Source organism: Carcharodon carcharias, chromosome 12 (assembly GCF_017639515.1).
Source record: "Carcharodon carcharias isolate sCarCar2 chromosome 12, sCarCar2.pri, whole genome shotgun sequence".
Taxonomy (NCBI): Eukaryota; Metazoa; Chordata; class Chondrichthyes; order Lamniformes; family Lamnidae; genus Carcharodon; species Carcharodon carcharias.
In genome coordinates, this window is record NC_054478.1 from 70,435,383 (window position 1) to 70,453,815 (window position 18,433).

An 18,433-nucleotide genomic window follows, 5' to 3' on the forward strand; every position below is an offset into this window, starting at 1 on the left:
AAATCGACTCCCTTCTCACTGGATTTAAACAATGAAGCTCCTAACTGCCTTCTCACTGGTTTTAAACAGTGAAGCTACTGACTCCCTCCTCGCTGATTTTAAATACTGAAGATCGCGACACTCTCCTTGCTGATTTTTACACTTGAATCTTCCAGTTCCCTTCTCATTGATTTCAACAGTGGAGCTCAGCTCCCTCCTAGCTTAATTTAAACAGTGAAGCTCCTGAATTCCACCTCACTGACTTAAACAGTGAAGCTCCCGGTTTAAAAAGTGGAGTTGCGCGCTCCAACATCGGTGATTTTAAAACAGAGAAGTTCACGATTCCCTCCTCACTGATTTAAACAGTGAAACTCCAGACACACTCCTGGCTGAAATTAAATTTGAAGATTGAATCTCCATTCTGCCAACTGACTGATTTTAAACAGTGAAACTCCCGACTCAAGCTTCATTGATTTTAACAAGTGAAGGTGCCAACCCCCTCGTCACTACTTAAAAATTGAAGCTGCATGATCCCGGATCACTGATATTAAACAGTGAATCTCCCGACTCCCTCCACAGTTATTTAAACAGTGAAACTCATGGCTCCCTCCTCAATGACTTTACAAAATAAATCTCACATATTCTCCCTCATTGTCTTAAACACTGAAGCTCCTGACTCCCTCCTCACTGATTTTAAGCAGTGAAGCTCCCGACTCTCTCCTCACTGATTTTAAGCAGTGAAGCTCCCGACCCCCTCCTTGCTGATTTTAAACAGTGAATCTCTCGACACCCTCCTTGCTGATTTTAAACAATGAAGCTCCAGAATCGCTTCTCGCTGATTTTACACAATGAAGCTCACGACTCTCTTCTCGCTGAATTTAAACAGTGAAGTTCGAGACTCCATTCTTGCTGATTTTATGCAGTGAAGATGCTGAATGCATGCAAAGCTGATTTCAAACATTGAATCTCCCGAGTCCCTCTTTGCTGATTTTAAACAGTGAAAACCCAGAATTGCTTCTTGCTGATTTTATACAGTGAAGCTCCCGACTCCCTCCTCGCTGATTTTAAACCATGAACTTCCAGACTCCCTCTTTGCTGAGTTTAAACAGTGAAGCTCCCGATTCCCTTTTCACTGGTTTTAAACAGTGAAGCTCCCGACTCCCCCATCACTGTCAAACAGGGAAGCTCGTGACTCCCTCCTCGCTGATTTTAAACCATGAAGCTCCTGACTGCCTCCTCTCTGAATCTAAACAGTGAAGCTCCCGACTCCCTCCTTACTGAGTTTGAGCAATGGAGCTTCTGAATCCCTCCTTGTTGATTTTAAATGGTGAAGATCTCGATTCCCTCCTCGCTAATTTTAAGACGTGAGCCTTCCCTCTCTGTCCTCACTAAAACAAGAATGAAGCTTTTGGCTCCCTCCTAGCTTAATTTAAACAGTGAAGCTCCTGAATTTCCCATCACTGACTTGAACAGTGAGGCTCACTAATCTCTGCTTGCTGGTTTTAAACAGTGAAACTCCGTCTCCCAACTCGGTGATTTTATGATGTGAATCTTCGAGCTCCCAACTCGTTGATTGTAAACAGTGAAGCTCACAACTTCCTTCTCGCTGATTTAAAATGGTGAAGATCCCAATTCCTTCCTCACTGATTTTAACACATGAGCCTTAACTGTCCTCACTGAATTCAAGAATGATGCTTTTGGCTCCCCCACTAGCTTAAACAGTGAAGCTCCCAACTCCATCCTCACTGATTTTAAAAGTGAAGCTCTCAACTCCCTCTTTGATGAGTTTGAGCAGTAAAGCTTCTGACTCCCTCCTCGCTGATTTTAAACCATGAAGTTCCCGACTCACTCCTCCCTGTTTTTGAACAGTTAAGCTCCCGACTCCCTTCTCACTAATTTTAAAAGAGTGAAGCTCCCAACTCCCTTCTCGCTGATTTAAAATGGTCAAGATCCCGATTCCCTCCTCGCTAATTTTAATACGTGAAGCTTCCCGCTCCATCCTCACTGAATTCAATAGTGAAGCTTTTGACTCACTGCTAGCTTAATATAAACAGTGAAGCTCCTGAATTCCCCATTACTGACTTGAACTATGATGCTCTCTGAAATTTTCTCACTGATTTTAAACAGTGAATCTCCCGACTCCCTCCTCACTGATTTTAAACAGTGAAGTTCCCGACTCCCTCCTCACTGATTTTAAACAGTGAATCTCCCGACTCCCTCCTCACTGATTTTAAACAGTGAAATTCCCGACTCCCTCCTCACTGATTTTAAACAGTGAATCTCCCGACTCCCTCCTCACTGATTTTAAACAGTGAATCTCCCAACTCCCTCCTCACTGATTTTAAACAGTGAAGTTCCCGACTCCCTCCTCACTGATTTTAAACAGTGAAGTTCCCGACTCCCTCCTCACTGATTTTAAACAGTGAAGTTCCCGACTCCCTCCTCACTGATTTTAAACAGTGAAGTTCCCGACTCCCTCCTCACTGATTTTAAACAGTGAAGTTCCCGACTCCCTCCTCACTGATTTTAAACAGTGAAGTTCCCGACTCCCTCCTCACTGATTTTAAACAGTGAAGCTCCCGACTCCCTCCTCACTGATTTTAAACAGTGAAGTTCCCGACTCCCTCCTCACTGATTTTAAACAGTGAATCTCCCGACTCCCTCCTCACTGATTTTAAACAGTGAAGCTCCCAAGTCCCTCCTCTCTGATTTTAAACAGTGAAGCTCCCGACTCCCTCCTCACTGATTTTAAGATGTGAGCATTCCCTCTCCGTCCTCACTGAATTCAAGAGTGAAGCTTTTGGCTCCCTGCCAGCTTAATTTAAACAGTAAAGCTCCTGAATTCCCCATCACTGAATTGACCAGTGATGCTCCCTAATCTCTTCACACAGATTTTAAACAGTGTATCTCCCGAATCCCTTCCCACTGATTTTAAACAGTGAACATGCCATCTCCCACTTCACTGATTTTAAGATGTTAAACTTTGTGCTCCCTCCTCGCAGATTTTAAACAGTGAAGCTCCTGAATCTCTCCTCACTGATTTTAAATAGTGAAGCTCCCGACTCCTTTCCCACTGATTTTAAACAGCGAAGCTCCTGTCTCCCACCTTGCTGATTTTAAGATGTGAATATTCAAGCTCCCTCCTTGGTAATTTTAAACAGTGAATCCCATTCTATCTCCTCACTGATTCTAAGCAGTGAAGCTCCCGACTCCCTCCAAACTGATTTTAATCAGTGAAGCTCCTGACTCCTGTCTCACTGATTTTAAAACGTGAAGCTCCCGACTCCCTCCTCACTGATTATAAACTGTAATGCTCCAAACTGCCTCCTCGCTGATTTTAAACAGTGAAGTTCCCGACTCCTTTCTCGCTGGTTTTAAACAGTGAAGCTCCTGACTCACTCCTCACTGATTTTAAATAGTAATGCTCCCAACTCCCTACTCACACATATTAAGCACTGAAGCTTCGGACTCCCTCCTCGCTGAATTTAAACAGTGAAGTTCCAGACTCCCTCCTCGCTGATTTTAAACAATGAAGATCCCAACTCCCTCCTCACATTTTTTAAACAGTGAAGCTCCCAGCGCACTGCTCACTGAATTTAAACAGTGAAGCTCCTGGCAACCCTCCTCACTGATTTTAAACAGTGAAGCTCCTCCCTCCCTCCTCACTGATTTTAAACAGTGAAGCTCCTCCCTCCCTCCTCACTGATTTTAAACAGTGAAGCTCCTCCCTCCCTCCTCACTGATTTTAAACAGTGAATCTCCCAACTCCCTCCATGCTGATTTTAAATATTGAAGCTTCCAACTCTCTTTTCTCTGATTTTAAACAGTGAAGCTCCTGACTCCCTCCTTACTGAGTTTGAGCAGTGAAGCTTCTGAGTCCTGCCTTACTGATTTTAAATGGTGAAGATACCGACTCACACCTTATTGATTTTAAGATGTGAGCCTTCCCCCATCCTCACTGAGTTCAAGAGTTGCTTTTGGCTCCCTGCTAGCTTAATTTAAACAGTGAACTCCTGAATTCCCCATCACTGACATGACCAGTGATGCTTCCTAATCTCTTCATGCAGATTTTAAACAATGAACCACCTGTCTCCCCACTCACTGATTTTAAGATGTTAATCTTCAAGCTCCCTCCTTGCTGATTTTAAACAACGAAGCTCCTGACTCCCTCCTCACTGATTTTAAATAGTGAAACTCCCGACTCCATTCCCACTGATTTTAAACAGTGAACCTCCCGTCTCTCCCCTCGATGATTTTAAACAGTGTATCCCATTCTCTCTCCTTGCTGATTCTAAGCAGTGAAGGTCCCGACACCCTCCACACTGATTTTAATCAGTGTAGCTCCTGACTCCCTTCTCACTGATTTTAAAAGTGAAGTTCCCAACTCCCTCCTCACTGAGTTTGAGCAGTGAAGCTTCTGATTCCCTCCTTGTTGATTTTAAATGTTGAAGATACCTTCTCCCTCCTCACTGATTTTAAGATGTTAGCCTTCCCTCTCCATCCTCACTGAATTCAAGAGGGAAGCTTTTGGCTCCCTGTTAATTTACTTTAAACAGTGAAGTTCCTGAATTCCCCATCACTGATTTGACCAGTGATGCTCCCTAATCTCTTCGTGCAGATTTTAAAAAGTGTTGCTCCCAAATCCCTTCCCACTGATTTTAAACAGTGAACCTCACGTCTCCTCCCCTGCTGATTTTAAACAGAGAAGTTCCTGACTCCCTTCTCACTGGTTTTAAACAGTGAAGCTCCTGATACCCTTCTCGTTGATCTTAAACAGTGAAACTCCCGACTCTCTCCTCACTGAGTTTGAGCAGTGAAGCTTCTGGCTCCTTCCTTGTTGATTTTAAATGTTGAAGGTACCTTCTCCCACCTCACTGATTTTAAGATGTTAGCCTTCCCTCTCCGTCCTCATTGAATTCAAGAGGGAAGCTTTTGGCTTCCTGTTAACTTATTTTAAACAATAAAGTTCCTGAATTCGCCATCACTGATTTGACCAGTGATGCTCCATAATGTCTTCATGTAGATTTTAAAAAGTGTAGCTCCCAAATCCCTTCCCACTGATTTTAAACAGTGAACCTCCCGTCTCCTCCCCTGCTGATTTTAAGATGGGAATCTTCGAGTTCCCTCATCACTGATCTTAAGCAGTGAATCCCATTCTTCCTCCTCACAGATTCTAAGCAGTGAAGCTCCTGACTCGCTCCACACTAATCTTAATCAGTGAAGCTCCTGATTCCCTCCTTGTTGATTTTAAACAGTGAAGTTTGCATCTTCTTTCTCGCTGGTTTTAAACAGTGAAGCTCCTGATTCCTTTCTCGCTGATTTTAAACAATGAATCTCCAAATTCACCTCTCACTGATTTGAAACAATGAATTTCATGACTCCCTTATCATGGAGTATAAACAGTTAAGCTGCCGACTCCCTCCTCACTGAACTCAAACAGTGAAGCACCAGAATCACCCATCCTGGATTCTAAACAGTGAAAATTGCTGATTTTATATATTAAAGCACTTGCTTCACATGTCGCTAAATTTCAGTGAAGATCCCAACTCCCTCATCGCTGACGTTAAACAGTGAAGCTTCCAACTCCCTGCTCACTGATTTTAAACAATGAAGCTCCCAGTGCACTGCTCATTGAGTTTAAACAGTGAAGCTCCTCACTCACTCCTCACTGATTTTAAACAGTGAAGCTCCTCACTCACTTCTTGCTAATTTTATACAGTGAAGTTCCCGACTACCTCCTTGCTGAGTTTAAACAGTGAATTTCCCAGTTCACCCCTCGCTGTTTTGAAAAAATGAATTTCACTCCTTCCTTATCATGGAGTATAAACAGTGAAGATGCCGACTTCCTCCTCGCTGAATTCAAATTGTGAAGCTCCAGAGTCAGCCCTCGTGGATTTGAAACAGTGAAGCTGCTGAATCCCGTCTCACTGATTTTAAACATTGAAGCTCCCAACACCCTCCTCGCTGAGTTTGAGCAGTGAAGCTTCTGACTCCCTCCTCGTTGATTTTAAACGGTGAAGATCCTGAATCCCTCCTCACTGAATTTTGAGCAGTGAAGCTTCTGACTCCCTCCTCGATAATTTTAAATGGTGAATGTCCCGACTCCCTCCTCACTGATTTCAATACCTGAACCTTCCCGCTCCATCGTCACTGAATTCAAAAGTGAACCTTTTGGCCCCCTCCTAGCTTAACTTAAACAGTGAATTTCCTGAATTCCCCATCACTGACTTGAACAGTGATGCTCCCTAATCTCATCTTGCTGAGTGAATCTCCCGAATCACTTCCCACTGATTTTAAAAAGTGAACCTCCCATCTCCCCCCTCACTGATTTTAAGATGTGAATCTTCGAGCTCCCACCTCACTGATTTTAAACAGTGAAGCAACCGATTCCCTCCTTGCCGTGTTTAAGCAGTGAATCTCCCAATTCACTATTCGCTGATTTGAAACAATGAATTTCATGACTTCATTATCATAGAGAAAAAACAGTGAAGATGCCGAATCCCTCCACGCTGAATTTAAATAGTGAAGCTCCATAGTAACCCCTGATGGAATTTAAACAGTGAAGATGCCGAATTGCTTCTCGCTGATTTTAAACAGTGAAGCTCCCAACTCCCTCCTCACTGAGTTTAAACAGTGAAGCTCCTGACACCTTCTCACTGATTTTAAACATTGAAGCCCTCGACACCCACCTCGCTGAGTTTGAGCAGTGAAGCTTCTGACTTCCTCCTCGTTGATTTTAAACGATGAATGTCCCGACTCCCTCCTCGCTGATTTTAATACGTGAACCTTCCCGCTCCATCGGCACTGAATTCAACAGTGAAGCTTTTGGCTCCCTCCTAGCTTAACTTAAACAATGAATTTCCTGAATTCTCCATCACTGACTTGAACAGTGATGCTCCCTCGTCTCATCTCACTGATTTTAAACAGTAAATCTCCCAAATCACTTCCTCACTGATTTTAGTCAGTGAAGTTTCCAACTCCCTCCTCACTGAGTTTAAACAATGAAGCTTCTGACTCCTTCCTTATTGATTTTAAATGGTGAAGATCCCGACTCCCTCCTCGCTAATTTTAAGATGTGAGTCTTCGTTCTCTGTCCTCACTGAATTCAAGAGTGAAGCTAAAAACAAAAAACTGCGGATGCTGGAAATCCTAAAAAAAAACAGAATTACCTGGAAAAACTCAGCAGGTCTGGCAGCATCGATGGAGAAGAAAAGAGTTGACGTTTCGAGTCCTCATGACCCTTCAACAGAACTAGGTGAATCCAAGGAAGGGGTGAAATATAAGCTGGTTTAAGATGTGTGTGTGTGGGGGGGGGGTGGGGGGATTTGGGTGGGGGGAGGGAAGTGGAGGGGGGTGGTGTCGTTGTAGGGACAAGCAAGCAGTGATAGAAAGCGGGTTTTAGTAAACACCTTGTCAAACACCTGGAGAGAAATGGAAAGCAATGAAGGTGAGCAAAGCAAAAGAGAGATATGGAAATATTGTTGCAGAGACGAACAGAACTTCTTCAAGGTAAGCACTTCTTGAAGAGCAGTGGCAGTCAATTAAACACAGAGATAAAAACAAAAAACTGCGGATGCTGGAAATCCAAAACAAAAATAGAATTACCTGGAAAAACTCAACAGGTCTGGCAGCATCGGCGGAGAAGAAAAGAGTTGACGTTTCGAGTCCTCATGACGCTTCAACAGAACTAGATGAATCCAAGGAAGGAGTGAAATATAAGCTGGTTTAAGGTGTGTGTGTGTGTGTGTGTGTGTGGGGTGGGGGGGTGGGGGTTGGGGGGGTGGGGGGAGAGAAGAGAAGTGGAGGGGGGTGGTGTGGTTGTAGGGCCAAGCAAGCAGTGAAAGAAAGCGGTTTTCAGTAAACACCTTGTCAAACACCAGGAGAGAAATGCCTTGCTCACCTTCATTGCTTTCCATTTCCCTCCTGGTGTTTGACAAGGTGTTTACTAAAACCCGCTTTCTATCACTGCTTCCTTGTCCCTACAACCACACCACCCCCCTCCATTTCTCTCCCCCTGCCCAACACCCCCCCCCCCAACAAACATACCTTAAACCAGCTTATATTTCACCCCTTCCTTGGATTCACCTAGTTCTGTTGAAGGGTCATGAGGACTCGAAACGTCAACTCTTTTCTTCTCTGCTGATGCTGCCAGACCTGCTGAGTTTTTCCAGGTAATTCTGTTTTTGTTCAAGAGTGAAGCTTTTGGCTCCCTGCTAGCTTAATTTAAACAGTGAAGTTCCTGAATTCCCCATCCCCCATCACTGACTTGAACAGTGATGTTCCCTAATCTCTTCAAGCAGATTTTAAACAGTGTTGCTCCTGTCTCCATTCCCACTGATTTTAAACAATGAACTTCCTGTCACCCACCTCAGTGATTTTAAGATGTGAGCTCCCTCCTTGCTAATTTGAAACATTGAGGCTCCCAACTCCCCCCTCGCTGAGGTTAACCAGTGAACCTTCTGACTCCCTCCTCGTTGATTTTAAATGGTGAAGATCTTGATTCCCTCCTCACTGATTTTAAGATATGAGGCTTCCCTCTCAATCCTCACTGAATCCAAGGGTGAAGCTTTTGGCTCCCCGCTAGCTTAATCTGAACAGTGAAGCTCCTGAAATCCCACCACTGACTTGAACAGTGATGCGCCGAAATCTGTTCACGCGGATTTGAAACAGTGATGCTCCCGACTCCATTCCCACTGATTTTAAGCAGTGAACTTCCTGTCTTCCCCCTTGCTGGTTTTAAGATGTGAAACTTCAAGCTCCCTCCTTGCTGATTTTAAATAGCGATGCTCCCAACTCCAGATCCCACTGATTTTAAACAGTGAAACTCCTGTCTCCTCTATTGCTGTTTTGAAGATGTGAATCCGTCATGCTCCCTCCTTGCTGACTATAAACAGTGAATCCCCTTCTCCGTCCTCGCTGATTTGAAGCAGTGAAGCTTCTGACTCGCTCCTCGTTGATTTTCATCGGTTAAGCTCCCGATTCCCCCTCACTGATTTGAAACAGTGAAGCTCCCAACTCCCTCCTCAGTGATTTTACTAAATGAAGATCCATACTCCCTCCTCAGTGATTTTACTAAATGAAGATCCATACTCCCTCCTCAGTGATTTTACTAAATGAAGATCCATACTCCCTCCTCACTGATTTGAAACAGTGAAGATCTGGGCCCCATCCTCACTGATTTTAAAAAGTGAAGCTCCAGACTTCCTCCTCTCTGAGTTTAAACAGTGAAGCTCCTGACTCGCTACTCACTGATTTTCATCAGTTAAGCTCCCGACTCCCTCGTCACTGATTTTAATCAGTGAAGTTTCCAACTCCCTCCTCACTGAATTTAAACATGAAGCTTCTGACTCCTTCCTCGTTGATTTTAAATGGTGAAGATCCTGACTCTCTCCTTGCTAATTTTAAGACTTGAGTCTTCCTTCTCTGTCCTCACTGAATTCAACAGTGAAGCTTTTGGCTCCCTGCTAGCTTAATTTAAACAGTGAAGTTCCTGAATTCCCCATCACTGACTTCAACAGTGATGCTCCCTAACCTCTTCATGCAGACTTTAAACAATGTTTTTCCTGTCTCCATTCCCACTGATTTTAAACAGTGAACCTCCCGTCACTCACCTCAGTGATTTTAAGATGTGAATCTTTGATCTCCCTCCTTGCTGATTTTAAACATTGAGGCTCCCAACTCCCCCCTCGCTGAGTTTGAGCAGTGAAGCTTCTGAATCACTCCTCATTGATTTTAAATGGTGAAGATCTTGATTCCCTCCTCGCTAATTTTAATCAGTGAAGATTCCAACTCCCTCCTCACTGAGTTTAAACAGTGAAGCTCCTGACACCTCCTCGCTGATTTTAAACATTGAAACTCCCAACACTCTCCTCGCTGAGTTTCAGCAGTGAAGCTTCTGACTTCCTCCTCGTTGATTTTAAATGGTGAAGCTCCCGACTCCCTCCTCACTGATTTTAATACGTGAACCTTCCCGCTCCATCGTCACTGAATTCAACAGTGATGCTTTTGGCTCCCTGCTAGCTTAATTTAAACAGTGAATTTCCTGAATTCCCCATCACTTGAACAGTGATGCTCCCTAATCTCATCTCGCTGATTCTGAACAGTGAATCTCCCAAATCCCTTCCCACTGATTTTAAACAGTAAACCTCCCATTACAAACCTCAGTGACTTTAAGATGTGAGTCTTTGAGCTCCCTCCGTGCTGATTTTAAACATTGAGGCTCCCAACTCCCCCCTCGCTGACTCGAAGCAGTGAAGCTTCTGAATCGCTCCTCACTGATTTTCATCAGTTAAGCTCCCGCGTCCCTCCTTACTGATTTTAATCAGTGAAGTTTCTGACTCCCTTCTCGCTGACTTTAAACTGTGAAGCTCCCGACTCCCCCTCAATGACTTGAAACAGTGAAGTTCCCAACTCCCTCCTCGCTGATTTTAATCCATAAAGCTCCTGACTCCCTCCTCGCTGATTTGAAACAGTGAAGCTCCAGGCTCTATCCTCACTGATTTTAAAAAGTGAAGCTCCGGACTCGCTCCTCTCTGATTTTAAACAGTGAAGTTCCTGAATCCCTCCTCACTGAGTTTGAGCAGTGAAGCTTCTGACTCCTTCCTCCCCCCTCCCAAATCTCCCATCTCCCCCCTCGCTGTTTTGAAGATGTGAATCCATCAAGCTCCCTTGTTGCTGATTTTAAACAGTGAATCACCTTCTCCCTCCTCGCTGATTTGAAGCAGTGAATCTCCTGACTCGCACCTCACTGATTTTTATCAGTTAAATTTCCGACTCAATTCTCGCTGATTTAAAACAGTAAAACAAACGACTCCCCCCTTCCGGATTTCAAACAGTGAAGCTCCCAACTCCCCCCCTTGATGATTTTATACAGTAAAGTTCCCGACTCCTTCCTCGATGATTTTATACCGTGAAGCTCCTGGCCCACACCTCGCTGATTTTCAACAGTCAAGCACCCGACTCTCTACTCACTGACTAAATACAATGAAGCTCCTGACTCCCTCCTCGCTGATCTTAAGTAGGGAAGATCCCGACTCACTTCTCACTGGTTTTAAACAGGGAAGGTCCTGACATCTACTGCACTGATTTTAAGCAGTGAAGCTCCTAACTCTCTCCTCACTGATTTTCAACAGTGAATCTCCCAAGGGCCTCCTCACTGATTTTTAACAGGGATGGTCCTGAGTCCCTCCTCCCTGATTTTAAACACTGAAGCTCCCGACTCCCTCCTCACTGACTTAAAACAGTGAAGCTCCCGACTCCCTTCTCGCTGATCTTAAGCAGGGAAGATCCTGACTCATTCCTCACTGGTTTTAAACAGGGAAGGAACCGACACCCACTGCATTAATTTAAGCCATGAAGCTCCTGTCTCTCACCTCACTGATTATAAACAGTGAAACTCCAGGCTCTTTCCTCGCTGATTTAAATTGAAGATCCCGAATCCTTCCTCGATGATTTTATGCAGTAAAGCTCCCGACTCACCCCTCACCAGATTTAAACAGTAAAGTTCCCGACTCCATTCTTGCTGATTTTGAACAGCGAAGCACGCGACTCCCTGCTCACTGACTAAATACAGTGAAGCTCCCAACTCCCTCCTCGTTGATCTTAAGTAGGGAAGATCCTGACTCCCTCCTCATTGATTTTAAACAATAAAGATTCCGAATCCCTCCTCGATGACTTTATGCAGTGAAGCTACCGACTCCCCTCTCACTGTATTTAAACAGTGAAGCTCCCAAACCCCTTCTCACTGATTTTAAACAGTGAAACTCCCGAATCCCTCCTCACTGATTTTAAACAGTGAAGCTCCTGACTCCTTCCTCGCTGATTTTAAGACGTGACTCTGCCAGTTCTCTCCTCACTAATTACAATAGTGAAGCTCTTGGCTCCCTCCTCGCTCAATTGGAACAGGTAAGCTCCTTGAATTCCCCCTGACTGACTTGAAGAGTGATGCTCCCTAATCTCTTCTCATTGATTTAAAAGGGTGAAACCCCCAACTCCCTCCTCACTGATTTGAAACAGTGAAGCTCCCAACTCCCTCAAAGCTGATTTTAAACTGTGAAGCTACCGACTCCCTTCTCATTGAGTTTAAACACTGAGGCTCAGAACCCCTCCTTACTGATTTTAAACAATGAAGCTCCTGACTCTTCCTCGCATATTTTAAAGAGTGAAGCTTCAGAATCCCTTCTCACTCATTATAAACAATGAAGCTCCTGACTCTCTGATGTTAATCAGTGAAGCTCCCGATGCCCTCCTCGCTGAATTTAAGAAATGAATCTTCCACCTCCCACGTCGCTGATTTCAAAAGTGAAGCTCTTGGATCCCTCCTCGCTCAATTGAACAGTTAAGCTCCTCGAATTCCCCTTCACTGACTTGAACAGTAATGCTCCCTAACCCCTTCTCGCTGATTTTAAACAATGAAGCTCCCAACTCCCTTGTCACTGATTTTAAACAGTGAAGCTCCCAACCCTCTCCTCACTGAGTTTAAACAGTGAAGATCCCGACTCGCTCCTCGCTGATTTTAAACAGTGAAGTTCCTGATTCCAGCTTTACTGATGATAAACTGCCAAACATTTGGCTCACCGCTCAGTGATTTTAAACAGTGAAGCTCCAAAAACCCTCGTTGCTGATATTAAATACCCCAGATCCCTCCTCAATGATTTTATATAGTGAGGCTTCCGGCTACTTTCCTTGATGATGTTATGCCGTGAAGATCCCGACTCCCCCCTCGCTGATTTTCAACAGTGAAGATCTCAATCACTCCTCGCTGATTATAAACAGTGAAGCTCTTGACTCCCTTCTCACTGATTATAAAAAGTGAAGGTCCGCTACCTATTCGCTGATTTTGAGCAGTGAAGTTTCCGACCTCCTCCTCGGTGATGTTATTCAGTGAAGATCCCAACTCCCTCCTCTCTGATGTTCAACAGTGAAGCTCCCGACTCCCTCCTCACCAATTTTCAACAGTGAAGCTCCTGGCCATCTCCTCGCTGACTTAATGCAGTCAAGGCTCCGACTCACTTCTCGCTGATTTTAAACAGTGAAGCTCCCAACTCACTTCTCGCTGATTTTAAACAGTGAAGCTCCCGACTCCCCCGTCACTAATTCTAATCAGTGAAGCTCCCATCTCACTTCTCGCTGATTTTATACAGTGAAGCTCCCAACTCACTTCTCGCTGATTTTAAACAGTGAAGCTCCCAACTCACTTCTCGCTGATTTTAAACAGTGAAGCTCCCGACTCCCCCGTCACTAATTCTAATCAGTGAAGCTCCCATCTCACTTCTCGCTGATTTTATACAGTGAAGCTCCCAACTCACTTCTCGCTGATTTTAAACAGTGAAGCTCCCAACTCACTTCTCGCTGATTTTAAACAGTGAAGCTCCCGACTCCCCCGTCACTAATTCTAATCAGTGAAGCTCCCATCTCACTTCTCGCTGATTTTATACAGTGAAGCTCCCAACTCACTTCTCGCTGATTTTAAACAGTGAAGCTCCCAACTCACTTCTCGCTGATTTTAAACAGTGAAGCTCCCGACTCCCCCGTCACTAATTCTAATCAGTGAAGCTCCCATCTCACTTCTCGCTGATTTTATACAGTGAAGCTCCCAACTCACTTCTCGCTGATTTTAAACAGTGAAGCTCCCAACTCACTTCTCGCTGATTTTATACAGTGAAGCTCCCATCTCACTTCTCGCTGATTTTATACAGTGAAGCTCCCAACTCACTTCTCGCTGATTTTAAACAGTGAAGCTCCCAACTCACTTCTCGCTGATTTTAAACAGTGAAGCTCCCGACTCCCCCGTCACTAATTCTAATCAGTGAAGCTCCCATCTCACTTCTCGCTGATTTTATACAGTGAAGCTCCCAACTCACTTCTCGCTGATTTTAAACAGTGAAGCTCCCAACTCACTTCTCGCTGATTTTAAACAGTGAAGCTCCCGACTCCCCCGTCACTAATTCTAATCAGTGAAGCTCCCATCTCACTTCTCGCTGATTTTATACAGTGAAGCTCCCAACTCACTTCTCGCTGATTTTAAACAGTGAAGCTCCCAACTCACTTCTCGCTGATTTTAAACAGTGAAGCTCCCGACTCCCCCGTCACTAATTCTAATCAGTGAAGCTCCCATCTCACTTCTCGCTGATTTTATACAGTGAAGCTCCCAACTCACTTCTCGCTGATTTTAAACAGTGAAGCTCCCAACTCACTTCTCGCTGATTTTATACAGTGAAGCTCCCGATTTCCTCCTCAGTGATTTTGTACAGTGAAACTCTCGTCTCCCTCCTTGTTGATTTTATACAGTGAAGCCCCCAAGTCCATCCTCGATGATTTTAAGCTATGAAAATTCCGAGTCCAACCTTGCCAGTTTTAAAAAGTGAAGCTCCTGACTCCATTCTTGCTGTTTTGAAACAATGAAGCTCCCGACTCCCTTTTCGCTGATTTGAAACAACGAAGTTCCCGACTCCCCGCTGGCTGATTTTAAAGAGTGAATCTCAAGGCAGCTGCCTCGCTGATTTTTAACAGTGAAGCTACTGACTCCCTCCTTGCAGATCATAAATAGTGAAGCACCTCACTCCCTTCTCACTGATTATAAACAGTGAAGCTCCCGACTCAAGCCGAGCTGATTTTAACAGTGAAGCTCCCGAATTGCTCCTCGCTGATTTTAAACAGTAAAGCACCCGACTCCTTCCTCACTGATTTTAAACACTGAAGCTCCCGACTCACTTCTCACTGTTTTTAAACAGTGAAGCTCCCAGCTCCCTCCTCACTGATTTCAATAGTGAAGCTCTTGGCTCCCTCCCAGCTCAATTTGAACAGTTAAGCTCCTTGAATTCCCCCTCACTGACTTGAACAGTGATGCTCCCTAACCCCTCCTTCCTGATTTTAAACAGTGAAGCTCCCGACTCCCTCCTCACTGATTTTAAACAGAGAAGCTTCCAGCTCCCACTGCGCTGATTTTAAACAGTAAAGCTCCCAGCTCCACCTTCACTGAAGTTAAATTGCCAAGCATTCAGCTCACCCCTCGCTAATGTTAAACAGTGAAGCCTCCGACTTCCTCTTCGATTATTTTACAAAGTGAAGCTCCCGAAAACCTCATTGCTGACATTAAAGAGTGAAGCTCCCGACTCCCTCCTCAATGATTTTATACAGTAAGGCTTCCTGTTACATCCTCAATGATTTTATGCAGCGAAGATCCCAACAACCCCCTCACTGATTTTCAACAGTGAAGCTCCCAACCCATTCCTTGCTGATTATAAATAGTGAGGCTCTTGACTCCCCTCTCACTGATTATAATAAGTGAAGGACTGGACTACCTATTCACTGATTTTAAGCTGTGAAGTTTCCAACTCCGTCCTCGGTGATTTTATACAGTGAAGCTCCCGACTCCATCATCGATGATTTTAAACAGTGAAACCTGCAGCACCCTCCTCCCCGGTTTTAAACAGTATTGCCCCGGACTGCCTCCTCGCTAATTTTAAATAGTGAAGCTCCCAAATCCTGCCTAACGGACTTGAACAGTGAAGATTCTGGCTCACTCCTCCTGGATGTTAATCAGTGAATCTCCTAAATCCCTCCTTGCTGAATTTATACAGTGAAGTTCCCGACTCAATCCTCGCTGATTTTATACAGTAAAGCTCCTGACTCCTTCCTTCCTGATTTTATACAGTGAAACTGCCGACACCCTCCTCGATGATTTTATGCAGTGAACCCCATAATTCCCTTCCTCCTGATTATAAAGAGTGAAACTCCTGACATCCTTCTCGATGGTTTTAATCTTTTAAGCTTCCGAGTCCTACCTCGCCAGTTTTAAACAGTGAAGGCCCTGACTCCATTTTTGCTGATTTTAAACAATGAAGCACCTGAATCCCTACTCACTGATTTTATACAGTGAAGCTCCCGACTCCCTACTCGTTGATTTTATACAGTGACGATCCCGACTCCTTTCTAGCTGATTTGAAACAGTGAAGATCCTGACTCTCTCCTCGATGATTTGAAACACCGAAGCTCCCAACTCCCCACTCACTGATTTTCAATAGTGAGGCTCCCGACTCCCACCTCGCAGATAATACATAGTGAAGCTCTTGACTCCCTTCTCGCAGATTATAAACAGTGAAGCATCCAACTCCCCCCTCACTGATTTTCAACAGTGAAGATCCAGACTCGCTCCCCGCTGATTTTTTAGTGTGAAGCTCGTGACACTCCTCGCTGATATTAAACATTCAAGCATCCGACAATCCCCTCACTGATTTTAATCAGAGAAGCCACCGACTCCCCCTTCCTGATTTCAAGCAGTGAAGGTCCCGAAACAGAATCACTAATTTACAACAGTGAAGTTTCCGATTCCCTGCTCGCTGATTTTAAACAGTTAAGCACCCGACTTGTTCATTGCTGAGTTAATACAGCGAAGCCTTGACCTATGCGCTCGCTGATTTTAAACAGTGAAAGCTCCCGATTCCCTTGTCACTGATATTAAACAGTGAAGCTCCCAACTCTCTCCTCACTGATTTTCAACAGTGAAGCTGCCGACTCCCAGCTCACTGACTTAATACTGTGAAGTCTCCGACTCCACCCTTGCACATTTTATACAGTGAAGCCCCCGACTCCCTCCTCGATGATTTTATACAGTGAAGCTCCCGACTCCCTTCTTACTGATTATAAAGAGTGAAGATCCTGACTCGCTCCTCGAAGATTTTAAGCTGTTAAGCTTCCCAGTCCCACCTCGCCAGTTTTAAACAGTGAAGATAATGACTCCATTCTTGCTGATTTTATACAATGGAGCACCTGAAGCCCTACATGCCGATTTTATACAGTGAAGCTCCCGATTCCCTCCTTGTTGATTTTATACAGTGAAGATCCCGACTCCATCCTCGCTGATTTTATACAGTGAAGCTCCCAACTCCTTCCTTCCTGATTTTATACAGTGAAGCTCCCGACTCCCTTCTTCCTCATTATGAAGAGTGAAACTCCTGACTCCCTCCTCGAAGATTTTAAGCTGTTAAGCTTCCAAGTCCCACCTCACCAGTTTTAAATAGTGACAATCCTGACTCCATTCTTGCTGATTTTAAACAATGAAGCTCCTGAATCCCTACTCACTGATTTTATACAGTGAAGCTCCTGACTCCCTGCTTGTTGATTTTGTACACTGAAGCACCCGGCTCCATTCTTGCTGATTTGAAACAGTGACATCCTGACTCTCTCCGCGATGATTTGAAACACCGAAGCTCCCAACTCTGCACTCACTGATTTTCAACAGTGAAGCTCCCGACTCCCACCTCGCAGATAATACCTAGTAAAGCTCTTGACTCCATTCTCACTGATTATAAACAGTGAAGCATCTGACTCCCTCCTCACTGATTTTCAACAGTGAAGCTCCAGACCCCTCCTCTGTGATTTTCAACAGTGGAGATCCAGACTCGCTCCCCGCTGACTTTATAGTGTGAAGCTCATGACCCGCCTTGCTGATATTAAACATTCAAGCATCCAACACACCCCTCGCTGATTTTCAACAGTGAAGCTGCCGACTCACTGCTCGCTGATTTTAAACAGTTAAGCGCCCGACTCACTCATCGATGACTTAATACTTATGCCCTCGCTGTTTTTAAACAGTGAAATCTCCCGATTCCCTTGTCACTGATATTAAACAGTGAAGCTCCCAATGCCCTCCTCACTGATTTTCAACAGTGAAGCTGCCGACTCCCAGCTCACTCACTTAATATTGTGAAGTCTCCGACTCCACTCTCGCAGATTTTTAACAGTGAAACTGCTGACACCCTTATTGCTAATTATAAACAGTGAAAGCCCTGACTAGATTATCGCTGACTTAATACAGTCAAGACTCCAAATCCCTCCTGGCTGATTTTAAACAGTGAACCTCCTGTTTCCATACTCACTTATTTTATACAGTGAAACTCCTGATTCCCTCCTTAATGATTTTATACAGTGAAGCTCCCAAATTCCTTATTGCTGATTATAAACAGTGAAGCTCCCGACTCCCTCCTTGCAGATTATAAATAGTGAAGATCTTGACTCCCTTCTAGATGATTATAAACAGTGAAGCTCCCAACTCATTCTTCGATGATTTTATACAGTGAAGCTCCTGACTTTGCCGAGCTGATTTTAAACAATGAAGCTCCCGAGTCCCTCCTCTCTGATTTCAAACAGTAAAGCTCCTGACTCCCTCCTCACTGATTTTCAAAAGTGAAGATCAACATTCCTCCTCACTGATTTTCAAAGTGAAGTTCCCAACTCCCTTCTCACTGACTTTAAGGAGTTAATATCAAGACTCCCACCTTGCCGATTTTTAACAGTGAAGCTCCTGACTCCCTCCTCACTGATTTTTAAACAGAGTAGCTCCCAACTCCCTGCTTGCTAATGTTAAACTGTGAAGCCACCGACTCCCTCCTCAATGATTTTAAACTGTGAAGCTCCCGAAACCCTCATTGCTGACATTAAAGGATGAAGCTCC